We start from the raw sequence: 14,223 nt of genomic DNA, 5'->3' as shown, positions 1-14,223 counted from the left end.
CTCGAGGAGGGTCTGCAATGCGCTGCCTTTTCTGGGTTCTAGTGGTTAGATGATGCTGATCTTGACCCGAGGCTTGCTGTTGTTAAGCTGATGGGCGTGCACTGGGAATGAACCTTTCCATCGTCATTGTCCTTTTGGTCACCATATTGCCCTCTTCTTGTTCAGCTTCTACTTCAGAAGAATTTACCAACTCGACCTCCGCTTGTTCGACTAGCTGATGTGTCTCTCACGGGAACTAATGACTTTGCTCTTGTCAGTCGAAGGCCAAGGTCCCGAGCTTCGCCTACGGTTAGGTTGGGAAGGAGGAAGTTTGGATGGTGTATGGCAATGTAAGATAGTAGTGGGCTATCTACTAGTAGAGCTTGCCCGAATGGTTGCCAAATGGAGTAGACTGGAGTGCAACCAAGTATGAGGTGAGACGCTTGGAGTTGCTAGTCAAAATTCATGAAGATTTCTAACCAGAGAACAAAATATAAGTCCCTTACATGTACAACTCCGATGTCCGGCTTGAATCTCTTACCGTCTGTGTTTAAAAAATATATATATTAATTTTTTTTTTTTTTTTTTTTTCAACAACAACACAACAACAAACAAATGCATTATTAGACAGTAACAAAGATAAACAAAATACAAGTACAAATAGTTAGTTATGCACAGTATCGACCAACGTCCCGGGGTGAGGTTGGGTAGGTGAGCTCGTTGGCATGCCAATTACCACTCACCCAGACATATTCTCCTGCTAAATTTCTGTTAGAATCGGGCAAGCATGATATGAGCCGTACTCATACATCCTTAACTTTCAGGTAATAATCTGTCTTAATGTTACCATATAGACTATACATGAAACTGATGTCATGGTGATCTAGCTGCAATTCGTATAATTAGTTTAAATGGCTAACGCAACTCACTACTTGGTAAAAATTGGGAAGGAGTTGGTCGGGATGCAACCTGTAAAATCTAAGCATGCTAAGTATTAAAGGGTCCACAAGAAACCTGACCCTTCCTTCTAAAATGGCCATTGAGGGGAAAAACACTACCTGAGGGCGCCGCTCAAAAGCGATGTTACCCTCATAACAGTAAGCTACTTCTACATCCTCAGGAACACCATAGGTCACTTTAAAGTTAGTCAGAGACGTCTTAGTGTTGAGAAGGTGAGAGTACCCCATTTCTGAATCTAGAATCAGAGAAGAAAAAAAACAAAAACTTTGAAAGAGAAGAGGGATAGGCGGAGTGTTAATGTATATTGTGGGCTGTTAAGGTATATTATGGGCTTTAGGCCCAGCTGGTTTACTTGTATAGCACACTTGTACTACACTTTACTTGTACCACACACATATGCTTACTTGTACCACACACATATGCTTACTTGTACCACACACTTATGCCTCCTATATAAAGGCATCACATGTATATTCTTTGATTATGAAATACAATACTTCAATTCAGTATTTCTAACATGGTATCAGAGCCACTGCTCTGACCTTTCTTTTAGCAGTCTTGTCTCTCTTGGTGTTACTCCACCCTTATCGCTTCCGCCGTCACAACAGCCACTGCAGCCACTCACCGTTGAACCTACGACGTCTTTCAGCCGTTGTCCTCAAGTTCCGGAACTGCAGCCACCGTCGTTGAGGAGACCCGCACCACACAGACCACTGTAACCACCGTCTCCGCTGTGTATCTTCCTCCGATAAAGTTTTTGCACATACCACCGTGATCGTCTCGCCTCGATCTACGCATTCGTGGAAGTCTCGCAAGCATCGGAGCCTGCACGCGCTCTCACGCGCCGCCTGAAGAAGCAGCACCTCAGTTACGCACCCCACGCACCGTCACGCACCATCACAGCCTGTCACGCGCCCCCACGCGCTCCCACGCGCCTCACGCGCCCTCACTCAGTTCTGCTAACGTCATCCGTGACGTCATCTTGCCACGTCACCTAGGGCTGACGTCATCATCCACTCAACTGCTGACGTCATCCACCACAGCTGACGTCATCATTGACTGATCGTTGACCGAGCCGTTGACTTTGACCGAGGTTTGACTTTGACAGTTGACTTTTCTACGGTTGACTTTTTACAGTCCAGGTTCTCCTTACCCAATTTTTCGCGTAGATTTCATTTTTGCAATCTGTTTTTGCATATTGGGTTTCTAAATGGATAAAAAGGATGTTTTTCTTCCTCGTCCCATCAATACTGTATTGGAGGAGAACAAGAATTACTTATCTTGGTCTCAAGTTATGCGCAGTTTTCTTAAGGGTCGCATGCTCTGGCATTACTGTACTGGTGCAATTACCATTCCTGTCAAGGGAGCAAGTGAAGAAGATGTTGCCTTCCTTGGTCGCATGATTGATTGGGATAGTCACAACCACATGATCCTCACATGGATTCGGAACACTTCCATCCCCTTCATCTCCAATCTGTTGGGCAGCTTTGATGATGCAAAATCTGCATGGGATATGTTGGCCAAAAGGTACTCCACTACTCACGGATCCATGAAATATCAGTTGGTAGTTGCATTGCATCAACTTCGACAAGAACCAGGGCAATCCATCAATGACTACTATGATCAGCTTCACTTCATTTGGGACCAAATTGACCTTTCTGATCCGATTTGGGCATGCTCAAAAGATGCTCAGCAATATGCTACAGTTAGAGATGAATTTCGTCTCTATGAGTTCCTGATGTCACTTCACAAGGACTTTGAGCCCATCCGAGGTCAGCTTCTTAATCGCAGTCCTCCTCCCTCTCTTGATACTGCTGTAAACGAGTTGGTTAGAGAAAAAGCTCGGCTTGCAACCCTTCAAGCCCAGAATAAGTTCAATGTTTTGGCTATTACTCCTTCTGCTCCTTCCATTGAGCAACCTCAGCAATCAGGTGATTCCTCTGGCTCTAGCAATCGTCGCAAGCAGACCAACAAGAAGTTCTGCAATTATTGCAAGCGTCCTGGCCACACCATTGAGACTTGTTATCGTCGCAACAAATCTACTGCTGCTGTTGCTAATACTGAGCCTACTCCGCCGATGCCTTCCATTTCAGCTGAGTCCCAGTCTTCTGGATCTACTATCAACCTCTCCCCCACTGAACTACAGGAATCATAGCTCAGGCTGTTCGTATGGCTGGTAATGCATCTCTTTCCACTGCTCTTTCAATTTGCCCGGTAAGTCTCAAACTTGGCTTTTTGATTCTGCCTGCTGCAATCACATGACACCTCACTCATCTTATTCTCCAAACTTGACCCTGCACCACATCCTCTTAATATTCATATAGCTGATGGTTCCACCATGCATGGGAATAGTCTAGGTTTTGTTTCAACCTCTAACCTCTCTGTTCCTGGGGTCTCCATGTACCTGACCTATCCTATAATTTGTGCTCTGTTGAGAATTAGCTGAACTAGGATATCGCCTTATTTTTTACTATTCTGGGTGTATTGTGCAGGATCCGAGGACGGGCAAGAGCTTGGACCGGTCCTAGGGTTGGGCGTATGTTTCCCGTGGACAATCTTCATCTTCCACCTGTTGCTCCTGTCTCTGTTGCTACTGCAGCTGCTGCAGTTTCTTCCTTACCTTCTCTCGCACTTTGGCATTCTCGTCTTGGTCATGCCTCATCTACTCGGGTACAACAGTTAGCTTCTAAGGGTCTGTTGGGTTCTGTGTCCAAAGACAATTTTGATTGTACTTCATGCCAGTTAGGAAAACAGCCAGCTTTACCTTTCAATAATAGTGAATCTATCTCTAATAGTACTTTTGAGTTAATTCATTCTGATGTTTGGGGACCTTCTCCTGTTACTAGTATTGGTGGATCTCGTTATTTTGTTGTTTTTATTGATGATTATTCTCGTTATAGTTGGATCTTTCCTATGAAATCTCGTTCTGAAATCTTACCAATATATAGTAACTTTGCAAAAATGGTTGAAACACAATTCTCCAAACATATCAAAACTTTTCGTTCTGATAATGCTCTTGAATATACTCAATATGCTTTTCAAGCTCTGTTACATTCCTATGGCACTGTACATCATCTAACCTGTCCAGGCACCTCTCAACAAAATGGTCGAGCAGAAAGAAAACTTCGTCATATTCTTGACAGTGTCCGTGCTCTTCTTCTTTCTGCCAAAGTTCCTGCCCCATTTTGGGGTGAAGCCGCTCTTCATGCTGTTCATGCCATTAATCGCATTCCAAGCACTGTCATCCATAATCAGACTCCATATGAGCGCCTTTTTGGGTCACCTCTTGACTATCATTACCTTCGCTCTTTTGGATCTGCTTGTTTCGTTCTTCTTCAGCCTCATGAGCACAACAAACTCGAGCCTCGATCTAGACTTTGTTGTTTCCTTGGTTATGGTGAAACTCAAAAAGGATATCGGTGCTATGATCCTGTCTCTCATTGTCTTCGTGTTTCCTGTAATGTTGTCTTTTGGGAACACCGCTTGTTTGTTGAACTTTCTCATTTTCGTTCTTCCCTAACTAACTCTTCTGTTTTAGAAATCTTTCCAGATGAGTCTCCTATTCCTTCCACAAATACTCTTGATCCTCCTTTGGACTTCTCTATTCCATCTCCAGATATTTTTAATGATTCTCCTAGATAGGTTGTAGATGAACAGGTTGATGACGAGCTACCCCACCTTGAGCCTAGGTCCCCTGCTCCTGCTCTGCCTGAAGATCCTCCACAAGACATTCCACCTCGCCACTCAACCCGGGTAAGATCCATTCCTGCACATTTACTTGACTATCATTGTTACACTGCCCTTGCTACACTCCATGAGCCTCAAACCTATCGTGAGGCCTCTACTGACCCTTTATGGCAGATTGCAATGAAAGAGGAAATTGATGCATTAACCGAAAACCATACTTGGGATCTGGTTACTCTCCCTCTTAGTCAGTCTGTGGTTGGTTGTAAGTGGATCTATAAGATCAAGACTCGCTCCGATGGGTCCATCGAGCGCTACAAGGCTCGTCTTGTTGCAAAAGGTTTTACACAGGAGTATGGGATTGATTATGAAGAGACTTTTGCTCCAGTTGCCCGGATCTCCTCTGTTCGTGCCCTTTTAGCTGTTGCTGCTACTAGTAAATGGGATCTTTTTCAGATGGATGTTAAAAATGCCTTCCTTAATGGGGATCTGCATGAAGAAGTCTATATGCAACCTCCTCCTGGTCTTTCTATTGAAACAAACAAGGTTTGTCACCTTCGACGTGCACTTTATGGCCTTAAACAAGCTCCACGAGCTTGGTTTGCCAAGTTCAGCTCCACCATCTTTCGCTTGGGTTACACTACCAGTCCTTATGATTCTGCCTTATTTCTTTGTCGCAATGATAAAGGCACCATTTTGCTTCTCCTATATGTGGAAGATATGATCATAACTGGTGATGACCTCAGTGGCATTTAAGAACTCAAGGATTTTCTTAGTCAGCAGTTTGAGATGAAAGACCTTGGACATCTCAGCTATTTCTTGGGTCTTGAGATCACTCGTTCCACAGATGGTCTTTATATTACTCAAGCCAAGTATGCATCTGACCTTTTATCTCGAGCTGGACTCACTGACAGCAAGACTATTGACACTCCAGTTGAACTTAATGCGCATCTGACACCCTCAGGGGGAAAACCATTGTCTAATCCCTCTCTTTACAGAGGATTGGTTGGCAGCCTAATTTATCTCACAGTTACTCGTCCAGACATTTCTTATGCTGTTCATCAAGTGAGCCAGTACCTGTCTGCTCCATGATTGACTCACTATGCTACTGTTCTGTGCATTCTACGATACTTGAAGGGCACTCTCTTCCATGGCCTTTTCTACTCAGCTCAGTCTCCTCTTGTACTCCATGCATTCTCTGATGCTGATTGGGTAGGAGATCCCACTGATCGTAGGTCCACTACAGGTTATTGCTTTCTCCTTGGTTCTTCTTTGATTTCTTGGCGAAGTAAGAAACAAACTTTCGTGGCTCGCTCTAGTACTGAAGCAGAATATCGTGCTCTTGCTGACACCACATCTAAGCTCCTTTGGTTACGATGGCTTCTTAAGGATTTGGGTGTGTCCACATCCTCTGCTACTCCCATTTATTGTGACAACCAGAGTGCCATTCATATTGCTCACAATGACGTCTTCCATGAACGGACTAAACACATCGAGATTGATTGTCATTTTATCCGTTCTCATCTTGTCCATGGTACTCTCAAGCTTTTCTCCGTCTCCTCCAAAGATCAACTTGCAGATATCTTCACCAAGGCACTTCCTAAGGGACGCACTCGTGATTTGGTTAACAACCTCAAGTTGGTCTCACATCCACCTTGAGCTTGAGGGGGGCTGTTAATGTATATTATGGGCTTTAGGCCCAGCTGGTTTACTTGTATAGCACACTTGTACTACACTTTACTTATACCACACACATATGCTTACTTGTACCGCACACTTATACCTCCTATATAAAGGCATCACATGTATATTCCTTGATTATGAAATACAATACTTCAATTCAGTATTTCTAACACGGAGGAACTTACTGTAGGCTCTAGGAATTGGAGATCTTAGTTGAAAATCTATGCTTGGAAGAAGTATGCTCGGCAAAGGATGAAATTCAAAGAGCAAGGGTGTAAAGAGTGGTGGGATGGGTTAGAAGGTACTATTTATAAGGGGAAGGCATTTAATGGGAAGAAGCGGGAAAAATCCTTTTAGCTTCTTTTTGTAACTCCCACACGCGTGGCTTTGGTTCACGAACCGCCAGGCCATGATTACGCTTAGACTTGACAAGCCGTCATAGCACTACTTTCGAAAGGGCATTAATAACTGTCCTGCTCATTTAATGAATGACGGTTGAACTTCCCGAGGAGTTTCTGGCACCTTTTAGGTTGTCCTTGATTCATTCCCGGTGACCGAACACGAATCAAGGGGGGCTATTGTATGGTGTACGGCCTCAGGCCCAATGGGCCTCAGCTCGAACATTTTCAAGAATCGAAGTTGAGCCTAAACCTCATAGTAAGTCCATATCGGTTTTGAGTGTGTGATAGATAAGCCCATGTCCGGCCGTTTACGATCTGTTCGGGATTAGGTATGCCCGAAACGACATACCTCCCCTGTGGCTTGGTATTGCCTTAAGGAGTATCGCTGCTGGGCGATCTTTTGGAGGCAGAAATTAGTTCCAAAGCCACTACCACCATTTCCAACGAGATATATTCCATGTCAGGAATTATCACATCAGACCCCACCCACACGAGTGAGACCAGAATGCAATCATGAAACCCTTACAAACCTTAAGCTATAAATAGAAGAATTGAGTAAAGAAAGGGGGTTGGGAACTCTAGAAAAGAAAGGGAGAAAAAGAGAGAAAGAAAGCGAATTAGAAGAGCTAGGGAAGAGAGTAGCACGTAGAGGAAAGCAAAGGCGTTTACTAGGGTTAAGGGAAATTAAAGTGTCACTCTGAGTGGAACTATCCTTAGTAGGAAACACTAGACCCACTCTATAAGTAAATTGTGAGCCCAATTCTAGGCCCGATCCTTAAGGCAGAGGTTGGGTGCCCACAAGTTCATTGTAACATAGGTTATTGTACTACACTCTAGGGATTCCTCCGTGGATGTAGGTCGACAAAGTTGAATCGAACCACGTAACCCTTGTGTTCTTGGTGTTCCTATTCTATGCTTCCTATTCCACATTCACTCTAGCATATACAATATAGTATAACACATCTCGTTGCTAATATATTTAACAAGTCAGTTTTCTATAGAGCCAGTTTAACAGTTGCATCACCAATTGAGCCACTGACTTTCTTACTATAACAAATATCTATTACTATTACATAAACCATAATTATTAATATAGGTTAAAATTAAAAAGTATAAAAAGATAGCATATCTTACTAAAGCGGCTCTTATGACTTAGAGATACAGCCTCTTCTCATTCAAACTATAGGTTTCCAATTCAAATCACCATGATAATTGGTTACTGCAATTTGCCCACTTCAAGTAAAGCATAATATAGAGGAAACCTTTGCTCTATATACTTTATTCTTAACAAATTCTCAAGCCTATACCATTTGACTTTCCTATTCACAAAATCCTCACTTTGGTACAACGCATTAGCAACGGGGATTGTAAAAAAGTTCTATTTTATAATCCAAAAACCTGCTTTATCTATTATACCAACTCACTTTATAATACACCTTACATCCCAGTTTTTATTTTCTATACTACTATGGGCTTTCCCTATTTGGGATCCTCATTGTTTTGGTTCAAAAATGCCCCTAGACCCTTTTAAGTAGAGACAAACTAAGGCTGTGTTTGTTTCGTGTAAAACGTTCTCCGGAAAATACATATTTTCTGGAAATGTTATTTTCCAGAAAAGGAAAATATTTTTAAAGTGTTTGGTTGAATTATGAAAATTGTTATGGAAAATATTTTCATGTGTTTGGATGTATTCTAAAATGCTATTTTTTGGAAAATTTTTCACATTATTACAAAAAATTTCAACATCGCATCCAATTCAACATCAATTTCCGGCAGCAAATTTCGGCAACAACAACACAACAACAACAACAACAATAATCAGTTCATCCAAAAAAAACAACAACAACAATCAAATTAAAAAAAAAAACAGAGAGATCGAGGAAGAGAGAGTGTGGAGGCGACGGGTCTGGGTCGGCGACGAGATCGAGGTTCGTGGGTTGCTCTGGGTTCGTCAGTTCGTGGGTTGCTAGGTTCGTCGGTTCGTGGGTTGCTCTGGGTCGAAGCCGATGGGTTGCGCTAGGTCGAAGGTGATGGGACGTCGAAGGCGACGGGTCTGGGTCGGCGATGTGAGCTATGGGTTCTCAGATCGGGACGTCGATCGGGCTCACCGTTGAGTGGTGGTGGTGGAATGGCGTCGAAACCGGCTCGGTGACGTCTGGGTTTCTCGGATCGGAGGTGGATCGGTTCGCGTTCTTGGCTCTGGATCGGTTCGCGTTCTTGGTTCTCTCAATACCGATTGGACTCGCCGGCGTTCTCAATCGTTTTCTGTGGCTGTTGTTGGCTGTTTCCTTGTTCTTTTTCGTTCTCACTCAGCTCTCTTCTCTTTTGCGTTTTTTGTGCGAGACCTGGAAATGGTTTGAAGGTAAAATAAAAGCGTAAAACCATTTCCGGGTCAAAGGTGAAAATTTGGTCAAACTTGAGGCATATTTTCCGGAAATCATATTTTCCCTTGCCTTCCAAACACATGGGTCAGGTGGTAAATGATTTCCTGAAATCATTTACCACCAAAACAAACGGACCCTAAATGACAATCCGATAAAAATACTATTTTAACTCCTACTAAAACATTGCCTAAAAAATAAGATCACTCTCCTATAGTCCAGTTGATTTTCAAATTGCTTTATCCACTTATAAATTAGATTCTCAAAATAAAAATTATATATATATATATAAATACATTTTTTTTTCTACAAAATAAACATGTAATATTTGTTCATTTTTTGAAGCTAGCCTCATGATACTCCTAGTTGTATTAATAGTTTTAAATGCATAATATTAATGAAAAAAATGTGTAAACCTCAAATTGGAATGAATGAAAAATTATGACACTATAAAAATAAATAAATAAATAAGAGCATGTGATGAGGCTGGTTACGTATAACTGATTAAAATAATATAAACTACCCATCAAATAATAATATAAATATAAAACTACTCATCTCTCCTCTCTGTCTCTCTCTTTCTCAACCACTCCCATCACCCAAACCCAACTCCTCCACCGCCCACCAGCTAAACCCAAACCAACCCAACCATTAAAACTACCAACAACAACCACACCACCACCACACCACAATCAACAAACACCACCAAAACCACAAACCCAAAATAACAAACCCATTCACCACCCACCACTCACCACAAACAACAACCACACCACACCACCACCAACATGCCACAATCTACATACACCACCAACCACAAACCCAAAACAACAAACCCATCCACCACTCACCACAAACAACAACTACACCACATGCATATATAGTTAAAAAAAAATTAAAACGCAATAAAATAAATGAATAGATAAGTGAAAAATCAATTGGTAGCCAAAAGCTGTGTTCTCTGAGTGTTTTCTTAGCTTAACACAGTCAATGATTGCCCACTCTCATTTCTTCATCACCGATCTTTGTATCTCACTCACAAATCCATGGTTGACAGTCAATGACCTTCCAAATCATAAACCCATGGTTGATTTGTGATTGCCCCCAAATCAGCCATTAACCATCATCGCAACGGCCCAAGGTGAGCAAACCATGGCGGCCCACAGCAGGCACTGGCCCCACGGCCACTCATGCGATCTAAACCAACCCACAGCCACACGCAGGATCTAAAGCCACCCATGACAATCCATGGTGATCTGAACCCACCCACGGCGATCTGAACCCCACCCAAGGCAAGCCACGACCACCACCGGCCCACGGCAATCTGAATCCTCTGCCAATCTAAAGCCTACAAGCCGATCTTGAGAAAGAGGAGAAGCTTTCATTGTGAGAGGAAGAGAGGAGAGAGCGTGGGAGAAAGAGAGGTAAAGAAAAAATGAAGGAGTCTAGGAGGAAGAGAGAGTGTGATTAAAAAATGAACTTTTTATTTACAATCCCATAAACAGTGAGGTGCATATATGCAACCTTACTGTAGCTGGGATGTAAAAATTTTTGGGTTTGCATACCCGGATGGAGCATAAATTTAAGAATTTAGCTGCTAAAATAGCAACTAGGGGGTTATTACAACCCCCAATGCAAGTGCTCAGCAGAAATTGTGCAGAATCGAACCCACCATGACCATGCCTAACTTTCTGCAAATCCATCTACACTTAGAGCATCTCCAGTAGCTTCTCCAAATTTTTATACTATTTGGAGAATGAATAGTGACATTTAGCTTTTACCTACCAACTTTTTCAAATACGCTTCCAACAGATTCTCTATCCCATTCTTTATCTCATTTAAATATTATTTCTTCATTCATTGTTTATTCTTTTTTTAATCATCATTTATTCTTTTTTTAACAACTATATTTTTCAATAAAAGTGTTATGTTCACAACATTTTACGCAATACTTCTACAATAAAATTTATGTGGAAAGTTGTTACTAGTTCTAATTTGAACCCACCACTGAAATTATTTTTTTACTCGCCAATATTAACTAATAACAATCTGCTACTTAAAATTTATTATAAAAATATTGTAGAAATATTGTGGTAGTATTTTTCAATTAGGATTTTTTATTTTTTATATTATTTTTCTTCCTTTCATTTCATTTTCATCCACGTTTCTTTTCTTTTTTTCATTTTTCATTTTCTTGTTTTTCTCCTCAACACAAGACACACAACCCCCCTTCTTTTTATTTTCTTTTTCACCTCAAGAACATTCCAGCACTTCACATTAGAGAAGAGAAAGAGAGAGAGAGAGGAGAGATCGGCTTGGGCCTCCACCGCCACTCCAACATCTCCACCGCCGCTTGTCGTCTTCCCCACCGATCGGCTTGGGTCAGATTGGCTTGTTCTTTTTTTTTTTTCTTCTTTTTTTTCATATTTGCTTGTTCTGATTCAACTTTATTTTAAGAATTGTATTTTGTTTTGTGTTTTGTGTTTAGATTAATTCTTTTGCTCATGAATAGGTCTCTCTCTTTTCTCTTTTTTATTTTTTTTATTTATTTCATTTGGTTTATGAGAAAAAAAGAAGCAACGGCAACGGAGAGAATGAGAAAAAAAAAAAAAAAAAAAATTCTTTGTTTGCATCATAAACTCATTAGATATTTAAATAGTCTCACTACTAGCCAAAAATGTCCACATAAAAAAATACTCTAATTCCATATAAAGCTTAGATTTGACAAAGAATGAAATTTCTTAAGCTCTTCCCTCAAGTGTGCTATCAATTATTCTCTACTTGAATATTTTGGATAGTCTCCTCTTTCAAAACTTTTGTCATTATATGCTGACTTAATTGGCTTATCTATAGCTAGGGTTTCAACCTTATTTTCTAAAAACTCCTTTAGTAATATTAATTATAAAATTGACCCACAAAAAGATTTACTTAAATACCCCATTATTATTTTTTTTCCCGGGTATTATAAATTTTAATGTCATTTTTACCTATATTAATTAATATTTTTTAAAATTAATTTTGTCTTCAACCTTTTATTTTGAACTTGTTTTCTTAAACTAAAATCTTGACTTCTCCACTGTTTATTAGCAAATGTCTGGCCAAAATGGCCAAATACCACTTTTTTTGAAATTTTTAGCAAAAAAAACATTGTTTCGGAATAAATAGCAAAGTACCATTTTTTCTAGAACTCGAGTTTTAGAAACTCGAGTCCTCATCAATTCCGCCACCATGGCACTGCTGAGTTGGAATTTGTGTGATTAAAAAAATTATGTGGTACTTGAGCTTGGTAAACTCGAGTTCCATGCAACACAATACTCGAGTGTACCAGGCTGAGTACGTTTTATAAATAAACTGTAGATAAAAAATTTACACAGTACTCAAGTTTAGCAAACTTGATTACCGTGTAATTTATTTTTTATTTTTTTTTTGCGCTTTGGGATAATCGACAAATAAACATAAAGATAAAAATAAGTGGCTTTTTTATGTTTTTATTTATTTAAACATAAGCATTATAAAATTATAGAGATTTTAATTTCAAAATATGAATTTAATTTCTACATTAATTAAAATTGTTCATTGTTTTCTCATAAAAATTGTTCATTGTTTTCTGTATAAACTATTTCTACGATTTTGCATAAAATTATTTTTTGTTGCATTATTTTAAAAAAAATTTACTCTCTTTTCTGCATAAATTATTTTCTGTTTAATGTTTAAAAATTGTTCACTGTTTTCTCATAAAACACCTAGTAAAATCGTGTTTTCTAAATTTAAACGCCAAATCTGAATGCTTTTTCATGTTTGAATTTCACAATAATCAAATATATTTTTCTGCATTGATAAAATCTATTTCTACATTAATAACATTTGCTCTCTGCACATCATATTTACTGTATATTCAAATCTACTTACTACATTCATAAAATCTGTTCACTGTTTTCTCATAAAAATTGTTCACTATTTTCTACATAAACTATTTCTAGCATTTTGCATGAAATTATTTTCTGTTTAGCATTATTTAAAAAATTATTCACTCTTTTTTATGCGTATATTATTTTCTATTCACTATTTAAAAATTGTTCGCTGTTTTCTCATAAAACACCTAGTGAAATCGTGTTTTCTAAATTTAAAAGTCAAATCTGAATGCTTTTTCATGTTTAAATTTCACAGTAATCGAATTTGTTTTTCTGCATTGATAAAATCTGTTTCTTTGTTAATAAAATTTGCTCTCTACACATCATGTTTACTATATATTCGAAGCTACTTACCCCATTCATAAAATCTGTTTTTTGCATTAATTAAAACTGTTCATTGTTTTCTCATAAAAATTGTTCACTGTTTTCTGCATAAACTGTTTTTAGCATTGGCGCAGTTATTGCACTTAAATGGTTGTTGTGTTTTTTTAAATATGTAACCATATGAATAATGGACAAACTCCATGAAAGAAAAATGAATGATTCATATAAATCACCCAACAGTAAATGCCTCGAAAAATTCAAATTTGTAAAATAAGTTCGAATTAGTTGAATGTAGAACTGTTCATTAAGTAAAACTGTTTTCTGCATTAAGTAAAATTGTTCACTATTTTCTCATGAAAATTGTTCACTATTTTCTGCATAAACTATTTTTAGTATTCTACATAAAATTATTTTCTGTTTAGCATTATTTAAAAAAATTGTCCACTCTCTTTTCTGTGTAAATTATTCTCTGTTCACTATTTAAAAAATTGTTCACTGTTTTCTCATAAAACACTAGTGAAATCGTGTTTTCTAAATTTAAAAGCCAAATCTGAATATTTTTCATGTTTAAATTTCACAATAATCGAATTTGTTTTTCATGTTTAAATTTCATGCTTAAATGAACTCTATTGCGGTGGTATCTTACTTAGTTTTGTAGGTTTGCTAACCATGATGTGCTCGACGCTTCCAAGACTCTTGTACATGTATATTGGCATATTAAGGAAACTAGCTTTTAAACCCGTTCAAATGCACGGGAATTACATAAGTACATGTATTTTCGGGTTCTTAGAAAAAAAAATACATCTATTTTCAACAAAATAGAAATAAAATAATGTAAATTTTGTAAGAGTCCACAAATAAATTTTTGTACATAGAAATAATTAGAATCCGAGAAAGCAA

The sequence above is a fragment of the Quercus suber genome, unplaced genomic scaffold (genome assembly GCF_002906115.3).
Source record: "Quercus suber isolate HL8 unplaced genomic scaffold, Cork oak 2.0 scaffold_49, whole genome shotgun sequence".
NCBI lineage: Eukaryota > Viridiplantae > Streptophyta > Magnoliopsida > Fagales > Fagaceae > Quercus > Quercus suber.
The sequence above is the reverse complement of the archived record's forward strand: the minus strand, read 5'-3'. Positions refer to the sequence as shown.